This window comes from Pinus tabuliformis, chromosome 6 (assembly GCF_031772625.1).
Source record: "Pinus tabuliformis cultivar Carrire ecotype Pingquan chromosome 6, CPIR1, whole genome shotgun sequence".
NCBI lineage: Eukaryota > Viridiplantae > Streptophyta > Pinopsida > Pinales > Pinaceae > Pinus > Pinus tabuliformis.
In genome coordinates this window covers 1,255,853,554-1,255,870,593 of record NC_142292.1, presented here as the reverse complement: position 1 = coordinate 1,255,870,593, position 17,040 = coordinate 1,255,853,554, and the positions used below count along the sequence as shown (strand labels likewise).

At 30.5% G+C, this 17,040-nt stretch overlaps 1 pseudogene; it reads left to right on the top strand.

The window, feature by feature from the left end:
* Positions 1–874: 874 nt before the first annotated feature.
* Positions 875–993, top strand: LOC149263218 (5S ribosomal RNA; annotated as a pseudogene).
* The last annotated feature ends 16,047 nt before the right edge of the window (positions 994–17,040 follow it).

Genomic DNA, 17,040 nt, shown 5'->3' with positions numbered 1-17,040 from the left:
AGTTGGAAGGAAACTCATACATTTCAACAATTATGGAATGCATGTAGTCAAGAAGAAGTCAGAATTTCATTAGTAAACAGCAAAGAGAATGAAAAGGAGAAAAATTCAAATGCCTATTCCGCTCATCACAAGAACAAAGGAACCTTCAAGAATTCTAAAGGACCTAGAAGAAATATAGACCTATCCAAGATTAAATGCTACAATTCTCACAAGGTGGGTCACTATAAAAGTGATTTTCGTAAGAATCTGAAAAATAAGAAGAGAGAGAGGGAACATGCAAATGTTGTTGATGAAGGACCACCAAAGAAGAACAAGATGGAAGAATCCAAAGTCAAAGACTTATTTGCTAAGGACTCTTAGGGACTATATCCATTACTTATCCCTCTAACATAGTTACCGATCAAATGATAAATATTACCTCAAAGCAAGAACTCTAGCCCAAAAACCCCAAAAAACATGAAAAAACAACCCAAAAACTAAAATTGTGTATGCGAGAACGATGTTTTTTTAGGGTAAATTTTCAACAAATTTTTTAAATAGAAGTAAAAACCAATTTTCTTTTTTTTAAATGGATGAAAAAACACCCTCAAAACAATAAATGTTGATGCTTCAAAAAAAATATATATATATATATATATATATATATATCGAGTTACAATTTTGACACTTTTAACAATGGAATTAAAGATAAAATATATGGACTTTGAAAAACCGTAAAATTCCAACAATTCTTGGACATGATATTAAATATAAAATAGCATGTCTCAAAGCCTTATAATTCCAACAATTTCCATCCATGTTGTTAAAGATAAAATATCTTGACTGTAAAAAACCCTAAAATTGTAATTGTTTTCAACAATAACATTAAAAATAAGGGTGTGATCATACCAGCGTTAATGCACCGAATCCCATTAGAACTCCGTAGTTAAGCGCACTTGGGCTAGAGTAGTACTGGGATGGGTGACCTCCCGGGAAGTCCTAGTGTTGCAATAAGCCCATGGGGCTTTGGATTTACGGTGAATGGGTGCATTGTTAAGACACTCCTTGCGATAGGTCACTGGTTGTAATTTTTCTATAAATTAATGAAAAATTACGGATTTTTCCAGTGGAAAAAAAAAAAAAAAAAAAACAAAAAAAAAAAAAAAAAAACAAAACAACAAAACAAAACAAAACAAAACAAAAAACAAAAAACAAAACAAAACAAAAAAATAAAAACAAAAAAACAAAACAAAAACAAAAAAAAAACAAAACAAAAAAAAACAAAAAAACAAAAAACAAAAAACAAAAAAAAAAACATTAAAGATAAAATATCATAACTCGAAAAAAATAAATAAATAAATAAATTTATTCCAAGAGTAATTTTTATTTTAAAGGCTAAAACTATAGCTCTTTTAAAATCTTAGTCTAAGATAACTTATCCTATTGCAACAAAAACCTAAAAATCAACCATCAAAATGAAGTGTCCCCTTTTAATGAGGCATTAAAATTTCACCATTTTTAAAACTATCTTATAACAAATGATAACAATAAATAATATCATGGCAATATCACTATATATATATTAAAAAATCAACATTAAAATTTAAATATTTCTTTACTTTTAATCAAAATATCAACTTTGGTAGATTGAATATAACATGAATTATTTTTGAAATTCATTATTTTTTTTTTTTTTTTGTAAGCTTAGGTGGGACCTTCTCATTTTCGAGTTTTTACATGTCCGTTATTCACCCCATTTCCAGGGAGGGTAGCACAAGAATTGAACCCAAGATCTCCGGTTCGGTGAGACTTCATTTCCACGGCCATTGCCACTTGAGCTACCCCATGCGGACTTGAAATTCATTATTTCATTGTGATTACATTGTGGATATTCTAAGGAGATGAATTCTTCATAATTAAAACATATAATCCAACAAACATAGAAGTGACTCATAACTTCAGGTAAGATTATATGGAAGCCAAAATATTTATTTCAAGTTACCATGCAAACACATTTACATAAAACGTCTCAGACATTTATTCAAAATCACTCATAGGTTCTGGCACACCATCAAAATCTACATCTTCAAATGAATGACTGGACGCTGATGAAGATGACCCATATTCTTCTCTTTCATCAACTAGAGCCCCATTTGAGTCAACATGCATGCCCACCATTCAAGTTTCAAAAGTCTTCTAGATTTATGACTAGGTTCAACAGACTCCCATCTCAACATTGTTTCTTCTAGTAGTAACTTCTTCAAAATATCTATGGTCCTGAAGCGAAGAGTTCCTCTCTTTGTTAAATTAAATTCATAAACAAGTATGTTAACATCCTTCAATTTTAATATGTTTGTGTGGCGATGATTTATATTTGTACCTTTTTTTTCTCTTTCTGCCAATTTGTTTATTAACTACCATCTCTGGCTTGTACACACCATTGAATGGGTGGGTATTTGTGGCATACCAATGTACTTCAATAACTGTAATATCTTTATTTTCTTTAATGACCTGTATAACCTTGGAAACATATAATGGATAGCTAAGTGGATCTACATCTGCTAATACTGTTATCATGCAACCCTCCTTAACATCTTGTACAAAACCCATGTAAAGGTCTTCCATGGCTTCACGTTGTGCACGTGATCTTCTAACACCAATATAGTTTTATCTTTCCTTTATTTGTGGAGAATTAAAAATACCTTGAGATTGTTGATGTTCAACAATGTGTCTTTCCTCTTGTCCATTTGGCATATTTTGTGGCCAAATAAATGGAGTCTCCAAAAGTGTATCTTCATTTCTTGATCTTGAAATGATATCACTTTGATTATTGAAAAAAGACTCCCACCAAACTCAATCAACAACATCAAAGTACTCATATGTATTTCTAATACATCTTTTAATTTCTTCCAGGCATGCAAAATAATTTATATCTCTCTTATGCCTTTGTGCATTATGGAGTTCAACGACTAATTGTAATAATAATATCTTTGATGCAAATACAGGATGATCTGGAATGAACTTTAAAAATGCTAAATGTGATGATGACCCCCATTCTACAACAATTGAATACTTCTTACCCCATATAAGTGTTTTCCCGTCAATTTTTTTGATACAAAATTGATGTTGAAAGCTAATGTCATTAAGTTGTTCAATGCATTTGTCTTCACCATGCAATCCCAGAATAAACTTTCGCATGTCAATAGTTTCTTCCAACAAATGAAAATAGGCTTTAGAATGTATGATTTCTTAATACATTCAATTAGTGATGGAAGGCTTCCAACATCCTTCCTCCTCAATGTTACTGAAAAACGATTGAATATATGATCAATATGGTCATGAGTGCACCCAACAAGAAGGAGCCAACCTTTACCTTTTTTAAAATTTCCAATTCAACAAGCATGTTTAGATATCCAAAAACAACTTGATTTTTGTTTTCACGGCTTGTGTTATCTAATTTCAAATACAAAACTTCAGGAAGACTACCAAACCAATGAGAAACCACATCATGAATTATAGTTATGGTCATATTTTCATTATTATGAATATTTGGAGTTGTGAAGTAAACCCTTGGCAACAACTTCCCATTAAAGACCATACAACCAACCAAGTGAAACTGAATAAAATTTTCCTCCTGTAAATTTTTTGGTGTGTGAACAAAAAGTGGCAAAAGTGTTTTCTTTTGGTCCATACCATCAATTATCAAACCCAAATATTTATTTGGGTTATCATAACATTTCTTTCAATGCTTATACATTTTATGTCTTTCACTTGTTTGCTAATTGTGATGCTCTTGAAGTGCTTTGACAATGGAATATGCATATAAAATAAAAGAAACCTATTAATAAATATATTTTTATAGTTGATAACTATCCAATTTTTAAAAATAATGTTATGAATGCATACCTCTTTCTGCCCCTTGACATTTATCCCTTTTTATTTAAGAGAAGCACATGTACTACAAACCCCCATCCTTGTCTTCTTAGGAATACGAACATTTTCAAATTCGTTCTTCTATATCCTTGTAAAATATGAATATGTAATAAAATTACCGTCTCCTTCAGCACCTTCTGCGTATTCTCTGTATAAGTTGTAGATTTCTCGTCTTGAAAAATTATTTGGAATACATATTGTGTATTTATTTGGAATACACTCTCCATACTTTGAAAATAAGTCTTTCATCCATGACATTGTAGTAATTGTTGATGGCCCAACCTATCTTCTATAACATACTTCTGAATAAAATGTAGGATCTTTTTCTAGTCTTTCTTATATTCTTGACAAACGAAAATTATCAATTGAATGCAACATTTTGAAAGCCTTTCTATAGAGCAATACATTCCCAATCTAATAATCATAACCTGCTAGTGTAGATTGCATGCAACCCACTAAATGTGAATTTTGCATGCTTTTATTCATTGACAAATATCTCTTCCTTTGCTCCAAAGCAAACTTGAAATCCATATGTTTCAAGCAATCATGTCAGTAACATCCACTTGAAATCAGATCACCGATAGAACTTCTACTTGTGAGATAGTATGTCCTAAGCCTTGTATAACTGGAATATTTTAGATTGATATGAAAAGGTCTACTCATGCTCCTAGATACAATATTTGTTTGCAACATCTCCATCATTTCATTATTCTCTGTAGAAGCATTTTCATCATCATTAGGAGGAATATTATCCTCACTATGATCATTCTGAACATAGTTAGGAAATTCATCACCATCATTGCTTGAAAAATATTCATTATCATCATCACCTAAAGGAAATTATTCACTACCAACATCTGCGCTTTTGAAATCCTGACTCGGACAAAATTCTTCACCATCTTCATCCATGCTTTTGAAATCCTCCCTTGGAGGATTCAATTCATCATCACCATGAGTGCCTTTGAAACACTCACTTAGAGAAAATGCATTATTCACATATGTGCCTCTAAAATTATCATTTGCAAGAAACTCTTCATCCTCCCCTTCATAACTGGTGCTCTCATAATCCTTAGGATTATGACTAAGTGGAAAATATGACTCTCTATTCATAGTCAAATTATCATTTGCAGGAAATTCTTCATCCTCCCCTTCATCAGTGGTGGTCTCATAATCCTTAGGATTAGGACTAAGTGGAAACTTTGAATTTCTATTTAATGGAAATTCTTCATCCTCCCCTTCGATAGTGGTACTCTCATAATCCTTAAGATTAAGGCTAAGTGGGAACTTTGAATCTTTATCTACTAGAAATTCTTCATCCTCCCCCTCCCCTTCCTTAGTGGTGCTCTCAGAATCCTTAGGATTAAGACTATGAGGAAAATTTGACTCCAGAAATTCTTCATCCCCCCTTTCATCAGTGGTGCTCTCATAATCCTTAGGATTAAGACTATGAGGAAAATTTGACTCCAGAAATTCTTCATCCCCCCTTTCATCAGTGGTGCTCTCATAATCCTTAGAATTAGGACTAAGTGGAAAATTTGACTCTCTATTTACTGAAAATTCTTCATCCTGCCCTTCGCCAGTGGTGCTCTCATAATCCTTAAGATTAGGACTAACTGGAAAAATTGACTCTCTATTCACACGAAATTCTTTTTGTTGCCCTTCATCAATGTTGTTCTCATCATCCTTAGAATTAATACCAAGTGGAAAATTTGTCTCTCTATTCATAGTGAAAGAATTTTTGTTATATTCATCAATATGAATAGAGTTGTTTAATGATGAAGATGTTGATGCGGTAGAACGAAAAAATTCGCTATCAGAAGAATCCATGACTTTCAACCAGAATATGTCGAACGATACAAATGCACTCTCTCCCAATGACAATTTATAGCTTAGAGATTGAAAATTTGCCTCTAAAGTTTCCCCCCAAAATCTTTTGCCGAAAATTTTCCCTCCAAAAATTTCATTTAAAATATTTCCCTCCAAAATTTTCATCTAAAATTTATTTGAAAACATATTACTAAACTTTTGGTCTTGAAAAATTTCACCCTACTTTCTATTCAAAATATCCACATAAATTTTTGTTTAATGCATTCCTTCGAAATTAAAATAATTTTTTTATTTAAATTATTTAACATTGACTACTTAACTAAATTAATTTTTATAATTAATATTTTATTTTTTATTCCACACTTAATAAGAGTTAATCTAAACCTATAATATTAACAATATATTAATTTTTTAATTTTAATTTTAATCCCACATTCGAGAAACGCTAAAGCAATCCCACAATCTTCACTATATAATAACATTCATTATTTCTATTCGTCACATCGCATCAAGTCTTCTGGGTTTTGTTAAAAAACTTGAAGCAATTTTATGGAGGAGTTGCATTGTCATCGATAGCACATTCAATGAGAGGTTTTTGCATTTGAAAGGTTAGTTTTCTTTTTAGTTTAACTATTTAAAGAGGAATTCAGGGAAAATATGTTGTTTTATGATCTTTATGCTCCAAAAATTTTATTTTTTTATTGTTTTTCTTTTTTTCCCAAGTTTTTTTTGCACTATCATATTTTACGAGAAAACCCACATAAAAAAACTCTACTTTTTATATTTTATAGTGAAGAAGATGAAAAAAAGAACAAATTTTTAGGAAGAAATTTAAGAAAATTTATATTTTTTAAGGCTTTGAAATGAAAAATTGGTGTTAATTTTATTTTATTTTTGGCTTGGGGGGCATTTCAATTCCTGCCCAGGAAAAACAAAAAACAAAAAAAAACTATTCCATTTAAAAAAAAGTCTCATTTATTTTTATTTTTTTCAAAAATGCAAAAAATAAAAAAAAATTATTTTTTTTAAACCATATATATTTGTTTTTAAAAAATAACTCTTTTTAATTTTATTTTTTTTCAAACTATACAAATATTGTTTAGAAAAAAAATAAGCCATAGTTATTTTATTTTATTTTTTAAATGGGGGCATGCATGCTTACCCAGGACCTCCTCTTTGGGCCAAGGGGTCAATTCCCAGAATCAGCACTTGGCCTAACGGGGGGCTAAAGGCCCGCGGGAGGGCCTAGACCTGGGGGGGACCTAAAAGCCCACCGGCAGGCTCGTCCCCAAGCCTTCAATCCCACGTTTTAGAAAAAATAAATAAATTTTCTGTTAATTTTTTATTTAATTTATATATTTAAATTTGTTAAAAAAAAAAGAGTTTATTTTTAAAAATATATATATATATATTTACAATTTTTTAATATATATATATTATTATTACATTTATATTTGTTTTTAATAAAATTTATATTATTCTTTTTTTAAATTGTTTATATATATATATATATATATATATATATATATATATATATGATCAGGAAGAAGGTCTATGGAATGTTTATGAAACGAGGACAACAATTCCATCATCTAAAATTGCAGTTGGATGATCTATGAATATTGTTGAACATACTTGAACTGAGAAACATCGTAAAAGTCAAGCAAACGGCTCATCAAGTACATTTAAGATAATTCTTGAATGTAGAAATTCACGAGAAATAAATAAAATAAATTTTACATTGCATGTTAAAGATATTGAAAGTGATGATAGTACACATATATATCTATAGTATGGTATGATTAACTTTGGTGAACCATATGAGGTGATGGGCAGAGTACGAGACATATGTTTGGTGTTGAATGCAGACATTGTTTATGTTCTTGCAAAATTGCCCAAGACACATGAAAATGTTAGATATTGTCTCTTAAAGGTCAAGTATGACACATATGAAGAATATACACAGTTGTGTGAATAAATCGCAACCAACATTTCAAATAACATTGTAAGTATGCTTATTTATACTTATGTGTTATGCATTATTGTAAGGATCATTAAAAATTTTATAAATTATTGATCATTGACATATTGTATTTTGTTTAATAGAATTTTGTTGAGTCTTTCAATCATGTTGAAGGATATTTATTATCTAGAGTCAAATATTATGAATGTAATCAGCAGTTTCCATACATAGACAAAAGGAGAAGGAAGCAAAGAGCAATGACACTACAATAGTACATACAAGGGATCAACAAAGAATCCCTAAGGTGGGTCAATCTAATAAAGCTAAACAGGTTGCTTTTGAAGATGTGGAAACTAAAAGTTGAAACTGAAAAATATGTTACCATTAGTGAGGAAGAGATTAGAAATGTTGTTCAAAATGAGAAAAGAAATAAAACACCAAAAAGAAAAATGACCACGAATGTCTCTCTTCCAGTTGATGATGAGGAGATTGTTTATCTAGAAGAAGATATGTTAACCAGTAAGAAGAAGAAATCAAAAGTTGGTCAATCTATAAAAATCATGGGCAACAGTGAAGATCAAAGTGAAAACTCTAAGGCAATAGAGAAATCATAACACCAGGTGCTGATTTAGAAATGACATTATTAAAACAAAACAAAATGTCATTTGAAATCACTTGATAAAGAATAAGTAAATTAATGAAGGCAAAACATTTAATATCAGTCAACTCTATAGGCCAAATGAAAGACAATCTCAATATCAAATTACAAAGGCACATCACCTACATGTCCATAATTTGAAAACATTGTTCAGGTACAATCCATATGCACATGTGGTGGATTATGTGGTTCTTGTTGATCCAAATCAAGTTCCCAACAAAGAGGCATTTGATAGGACATGATATTTTGAATACAAATATTATGTAATTGGATGGAACCATTCAGTAGAGGCCAAAAGACAATTGATCGAGGAATATCCCAATAAATCCTTTATTGAAACAGTGAAATGCATAATTTATGTTGGTTTAATATAAACAAAAGCAAAGTTATTGGCATGGGATCATAATGCAAATAATGAGTATAGAATGTCTATGAATTTAATCTAAAGGGTCAAATTTATTCATAATTGTTTTGTAGAAAAATGTGGTGGGGATAAGACAAAAGCCAGTCTAAGATTTTAGAATGAATGTTGTATGGAAACAAGTTATCAAATTGAGGATAAAATCAATTCAAAAGGTGGAAAAGTAAATTCAAATTTATTCAGAGGCATGGATAACATTTTCTAGTTGGCATTTAGAAATGAGGAGATATGGGAATTGATTGATGAAATTTTCGACATGCAGGAGAATATTGCCATAAAAAATCAGAAGGTTAAAAAGTCTAAACCCATAATATGTACCAACAGTAAAACAGGTCCTGAAATGAAACAACTTCTAGATGATATGACTATCACACCTTGGAGAACATTGAAAGGAGTGAAGGATGACAAACTAATCAAATCAATACTTTGTTTTGTGAATTCAGGTGAATTTTCATTGGACGAAATGTGCTCGGAATTTCAAAAGTAAGTTTGTTGAATTATTTTTACTTTTTCTTGCATTATAATTTTCTTTTAAATATAACATATTGTTGTTAGTAGTATTCGTTTTACATATCATTATATTAACAAAATTTACTTTATTTATTCAGTTATAATATTTATATGAAAACACAAAAATATATGGTTAAAATGTTGAATGAAGAAACTTGGGATAATCTTGTACGCAACTACCCAAAATCAAGTTCTACAACAACACTTAAAAATTTTTATCTTACATTCAAAAAGCTATGTTGATTTTTACATTCATTTTATTCATATGTAAACTTTTTTTATTTTATTACTTATACATATATTTGTTTATTTCATTAAAGATGTTGAAGAATGATGCAGATGGAGTACCAAATACTTTCAAAAGTTTTGTTGAAAAAAAATAAATTGGAAAGGTTGAGAAAGCAGTGTCTTAGGAATGTTGAACTTGATCCTACTCTTACTCATTTCATTTGGAATGGGTTGGACACTATCCAATATCAAATAATACAAGGTGATTGTGAAGAAAATGCAAAACTCATACCTAAAATGGAATATGCCCTCATTATTGCAGACCTTCCTCATGCTTTCAATTTCCTAGTCATTGGATAAGATAGTGAACATTATACTTATCAAGCTTTTAATAAAGTGGTTACAAGCTTTCAAGAAGTCACAACATAACCACTTTGGAGATTTGTGACATTTTATTCAAACACACAATTTGCAATGTTATTAACAAGCTTCAAAGGAAAAACAAACTCAAGAATGCAACTTACATAGTAAGACATTGAAATTGTATGTTTGATTAATGTTCAAAAAAATTATTTATGTACAAGTTAATTGAACTTTTACTATGTCATGTTACAGGCAAAAGTCAAATCTTATTTCTTCCAAAGATTAGCCAATTATAAGTTATTGTGAGTTCATCCATGTTGAATGTTGAACAAAAGATGATAGTTATACGCTTATTCTTTTGAATCGAGTAGATGGAAAGGAGTCATAGCCAAGTATTAGTTCATGATGTTGTCGTAAGTTAACATATGAGGATAAAGATGCAAAATGAGAAATAGTTAACATTTATCAAAAACCGCAAGCATTGATTAATTATCTTAATGAAAATGAAGGAGATTGGGTTTTAGATTTATTTTCAAATTCATGTAAGTTTTAGTATATAAAATTGAATTTTAATATTTTCTTTTTTAGTTTTTATGTGTTTATATTAATTTACTTACTTATTTCTTTTGTGCTTGATGATTAAGTACAACACTAGCATGTTGCCTACAAAAAGGAAGAAATTGCATTGCCATTGAAAAAGACCCACTACAATGTAATTTTATTCAACAAAAAATTAATGTTCTTCAATTTCTTCCAGATGCAATACAAGAAGTTGGTTTGAGGAATAGAGATTTCAATACATCACGTGTGGCAAAAAAGGCAAAGGAACCTCAACTACCATTATATGGAATGACTGGAAAAGGACACTTTGGGAGATTTGCAGATATGAAAGACCCATTAGAAGAGGAAAATGATGAAACTGAAGCAAAAAATATTGTGGAAGAAGAAAATGATGAAGCTCTAAAAAATGATGAACATGGATTATATGATATTGTTGACGAACTTTAGGTTATGTTTGCAAATCAAGCTCAAGTTTGAGAGATATTCATTAGTTTTACTTATAATGTTTTCACTTTGAGATTTTATGAGAAGAATGAGTATTTGATTATTGTTGTTATATGTTTAATATTTGTATTACCATATTTTTACTTTACTTTTTATGTGAATCAATTTTTTTTGTAAAAAAATTGTGATTTCTATTAATTTTTAACATAAAATTCATAAAAAAATGCTATTTGTTTTCAAGTTTTTTTTTGTTAGGATTTTCCCATAAAAATCATTTATTTGACATATCATTTTTAACAAAAAGTATCAAAATGTGTGTTTTTCCATTATATTTATGTTTAAAATCTATATTTTTTTTGTCAAATATTTAAAATTATTGTTTTTTTAGTGACAATTATTTGATGTGCATTGAAATATTAATTAACATTGCATAAACACATAGAAAATACTAAATTTAAAATATTGACCATTTTTTATTTTTTAACTATGCAAAAAACTAAGATTTCATTACAAAAAAAATTGAAAAGAAAAATTAAAAAACACAAATACACAAAAACACTTAAAAATAAATGTCATAGGGAAGAAGAAGACATTAAAAAATTTAAAGTGTCAAAAATAAACCCTCTAAAAAAAGGGGTTGATGTTGTATCAACAATTTTAAAAATCATCATGAAAACCACTCACATTTAGCAAAAATATGTTCATACTTGATACATAAGAAAATTTAAAGTGCCAAAAATATGCTCCAAAAAAAAGGGTGTATTCTGAATCACCCATTTTCAAAATCGGGTGATTTTTTTGCTACCTCAAAAAAATGGGTAATCGGTAAAATTCTCATTTGATCGATAACTACGTTCTCTACTCTATGTTTTTTAGTTGTTTTCCTTTATACTTTGATTTTTAGTACTTATAGGTTTAACATGTTTTGGAAAACTTTGGTTTTTAGTACTTATAGGTTTAACATGCTTTGGAAAAACAGTTTTTGAATTGTTTTGTTAAAGTTATAGGTATCCCTCGATATTGGATTAAGAGAGAGCCCTCACCATTTTTCCAAAGATAAGTATCTTATTCCTTGTATTATCTTTTATATTTGGTTTTCCTTTTCCTATCTAAATGTGTTTGTATTAGAAGCTAATAACATTTCTTTTCATATTTTCTTTGTCTAGGAAAAACTTGCTCAAAGCCTATGGACAAGAACTCAAAAGACAAAGCATGATAGAAGTTATATTGGAATTGATGTCTTATAAGGTTTGTCTAGAAAAAAACTCAAAGGTATGTTTTAGACCATAAGCCTTGTTCTCTTCGTGATAAAGGTATTTTCATTCTTTATAATAAATTTGCTTTACATTACTAACAAGTGTTATGTATAGGACTTTTGAATCATAAAGATTCTTATTTGGGTGAATAGTCATTAAATTGAATCTACCCCCATTAAAATCATCATGTTTGTGGAATCCTAAAAAGTTCTTTATAAAACCCTAACCTAAGGGTATGTCAATGCTAATGTGAAAAACCCTAGTCTACTTAGGGTTACTAATGAAATCTAGAAAATACTATTCGTTTTGATGTTTGAGGTTTTGATGGTAATGCATTCCTAGACCTTTAGGTTTTGGTAAATTAGGGTTTATGAGAAAAACCATTATAATTAATCTAGAGTAAGCCCCTAGGAATGAAACCCTAGTTGTATGTTTGTCTGTCTGATCAAAACCCTAACATAATCAAGATCATTATATGTCTGACTTTAAATGTAGGCTTACCTAATGGATATTGATATGCTTGTGCATGATTATGAAATCCTAGATATGTATATGTGTTAACCTAATCATTGATGTTCATGGTACGTAAATTCTAGGGTTTGCAACTAAGCCCTAGTAGAAGTTTGGCATTCTAGGATATGGTGATACTGTTTCCATTATGATGATTAAATATAGGGTTTACAAAAAGGTTGGTCATATTTTTGAAACCTTATATTGTGTTGTGATTGGCTTTGATTGTTAAAGCTTAGTGTATGGAATCTAGGGTTTGCATTAAATCTTAGTAAAGTCTAACATATGAATTCTAAAGTTGTTGAATGCATTGTAGAATTATACTTGTTTGAATTGTTTATAGGGTTTACAATACATCATAGAAGACTCTGTCATATCTCTGATAGAAATATTGGACCCTAGCTTTAATGAGAATGATATCTTGATTGAGTTATTGATGTGATCTAGGGTCTGTGACAAAACCCCCGAGCTAGATGTTGAAGTATGGAAGTATGTATTTCTTGGTAATTATGAACCTAACTAAGTTTAGGTACTTGATGCCTAATGATTCCATTATTGTATGATTTTGATATAGTTAACTTCATGCTTCTATATATGTATTTAGTTGTATTTGCAGTTTAATTTGTGCAAGTACATAATGTTTAAGAAGTTGAATATATTCGTAAGTAAAGTTGGGCTGATTGATAAGCATGATGAAGGAAGTTATCTGAATGATTATGATCAAGATGACTTTGATAAGAAGGATTGAAGCCATGAAAGATTCTTTGATGCTATGGAAAATATGTTGATCTCTCTAAGTTAAGAAGGAGCTTGGATAAAGGAAAGAGTATATCTCCCAAGTCGAGAGGGAGGGCATGTTATAGTCATGATGGATACCTTGAAGAAGAAATTGGAGAATGTATATTGAGGTGTTGCTGAAAAAGGAAAGCAGGATCCAGTTGTAGAATATGTTGTTGCATGTGAAGTAAGAAAGGAAGTTGTATGATTGAGGAATCTTCTATCAATATTTGTTTGGAAATCCTCTAAGTCCTACTATGATAAATTGTGAAGCAACATCAAAATGATTGAAAACCCCAAAGGTTTTTGTTTACTTATGTATATTTGAAAGTTTTTTATTGATTGGGGTTGTGATTCTTCAGGTAAATCTCTCGAAGTTTTTGGAAACATGCTCAATGTTACCGATATATTTGATCAGGAGAGAGTTGATGTGTTGACGCAGTGTGTATGTCTGGGAGGAAATATGTCTATCTTGTGTGTTGATGTCTAATTCCCGAAGTAGGGAGGGTGGCATTGGTCACAGAGATCTGACTTTGCATTATCCACCTAGTTCCCTGGGTTAATGGTTAGCAAGTAAGCCTTATGGTACCTAGAGAGGTTGAAAGCTTTAGTCCATCTTAGTCCCATCCGAATAGATTTCCTTGGTCAGGAATCTAGTTTGTGGCACTGAGTGTACCTAAGCTCTTCATTGTTCATGTGCTTTGAGATCTTCCATGTACTTATGAAATCCTCCCTAGTTAAGAGGGAGTGTTGAAGAATGTAACTACGTTCGGTCTTCCTGTATTTGAGTCATAATGAAATGTATTTATCAAAAGAAAGAAAAATATTTTTTTGATATTATTATTATGACTTATTAAAGCATGGGTTTCATGCTTGGGTCATCATGTTTTAGGTCAAAGTCCCCATTGAGAACTTCTAGGTTTTATATTAAGTCATTAGAGTCATTGTCCATTTAATGAGACCCTTCTTGGGCTTTTGAATCATGTAAAAAGAATTATTATTGAGTAAAATAAGTCATTTGTCACCTCCACACCAAGTCGGCCCTTATCTGATCAAGTTGGCCTACATGAAGGTAATTTGACCCATAAAAGAGGGTATAAATGATGGCAGATTGATTCATTTGAAGGATCACTCACACAAATTTGATATCCAAGAGAAGGATGCAGGAGAATAAAATATTGCAGAAGAAATAGGAGGAGATTTGTTGGAGAAGGAAATCAAATTTTTTGGGTTCTCTCTCTCACACGTGTGAATTTACTGGGTCATTTGCTGGAAGATTGAAGTGTTGCATCGAGGTCAAAATTATGTTGTTGCTTCTAGGTCGAAGTGCTTCTTCTACTAGGTCAAAGTTGTTGTTGGAAGGTTATCATCTGCAGAAGAAGGGAAGGGCTGATTTGGTGGTTGGAGGAAGTCTATGTCTAGGTCAAGGAGTCTTGAATTATCTCGTGAAACTATTGAAGGAAGAGTTGTCGAATGGGTTTTCCTCTAGATAAGGGTTTTTCCCTGGTTATCTGCCTACATTGGTGTCTTTGATCTTCATGTTATGATTTTGGTAATTGCTTGATAAACTAAGATAAAAGAAGAACATAATAAATTTAATAAGAATGTAAGAATATCACAAGTAATTATCAACATAAAGAAAATATTTTTGCCTTTATGATTTTCCAACAAGTTATCCACTAGCTTGTAGTGATTCAAGATAGTGAGCATATGTGGGGTAGAGGTCCCTGATGAAGGCATTAAGAGAAATGCCTATCTTTGCACCATTAGCATCAATGTCGTGTGTGATGCCTTTGATTTTAGAAGCTAAAGCCATGGGATCATTATCCTTCATTTCTAGGTGGGAGAGCTTCATTAATATCTAAATTAGCTCCAATTTGAGTGTGAATAATACATATATTTCAAATTCTTGAGACCACTCCATGAATCTTTAATAGATATGATATGACAACTAACCTATTCCCTTACAAAAGCAACAACCAAGGTACAATATTCTTGTTTTTATTTGTCCATATAGCAAGCTCTTTATTTGTTGTTAGTTTGGTATCGTGATCGTAGATGTTATCCCAAATATCATTGAAGATAAAACTATGCTTGATCTTCCTTAACCATTTTGGATAGTTCTCTTTTCCACCACACTGACAATGGAAACAAGAGAATTTATTTTCGCCACTAGTTGCTCCTCACAATCCAACTTATTTTCCACTATCTTTTGAGTGTTGGATACCTTCTATGCACAAAGATTAAATCAAACTCTTTGAATGCCACAAACATACATGTGATTTGAACCCATTTTATTTGTATTTGTATTAATACTCAAAGAACTAAAACATTAAATCAAATCCACAAGGCGACAAGTAAAAATTTAGGGGCTAATATTTGCAAGTGGGCTAATTTTCCATGGTTTTTCCAAAAAAAGATTCGCCAATTTAAAAAAAAAATTCTAAAAGTGATTCGCCCAAATTTAATAGTATAAAATTATGTTATCCTAAAAATCACCAAAATTTTATAGAGACTATATAAAGTCATTAGAATTTTGGATATCTTTAAAAATATATCACCAAACTTTTTAGAGTTTGCATATTAGGGACTGGTAAGATTCGCCAAGGTTTCTAAACTTTAAGATAAATTTACATCCTTAAAATCTTCCCTGCAAGGTGATGTAAGTGGATTTTTCATGAGAACCATCTATGGTGTTTATATGTTTCAAGTCCCATCTCATTGATTTGTACAATCCACTTCCTTTGAAGCATTAGGAGTGGTGTCATATGTTTTACAATATACTCGCATCTATAAATTAACATATATGCTTCTATCAACATTTGGATCGACAAGAAAAGAGTACTAGCCATTTTAAAATTATTCATATATATATATATAGAGAGAGAGAGAGAGAGAGCGCATAGTTCAATGAAAAAATAAAATAATCTAAAAAAGCATATAAAAAATTGTATACAACCCGAACATTAAATATATGTCATGTAATAACCATATGAAATTTGGGTGAATCAAACCAATATGATTTCGTTCTTTTGGTGAATTAATTAGCTATAGTCTAACTTCGAAACCCTAGACTTGTTCATCCCTATGTATAACCAGATATCACTAGGCGTGAAGCACTCTCTCTAAATGCTCAATTGTAGAAATGATTAAAAGAAACGCCTAGAGAGAGAACTAACGCCCAATGGACTGAAAATCTATGCTAGAGAATGCCAATGATCTTCCTTCTAGTAACTAATGCAATGAATGTGAAGCACTCTCTCTAAATGCTCAATTTTAGAAATGATTAAAAGAAACACATAGAGAGAGAACTAACGCCCAGTAAACTGAAAATCTATACTAGAGAATGCCAATAGTCTTCCTTCCCGTAACTAACGCAATGTGAATCTCAATGCACAAATAAAAATTGGAAAGTAAATTGCATTAAAAAAAACAAATAATACACCTACATTGTTAAAAAAAAAAAAAAAAAAAAAATATATATTAAAAAAAAAACAAACATTAACAAGATGGAGATTGAATTACTCCATAGATCAAAAAAATTTATATTGTCAGCCACATGTATCTACCATTAGATGACCTTTGTTCTCTCTCATGATCATCAATCAAC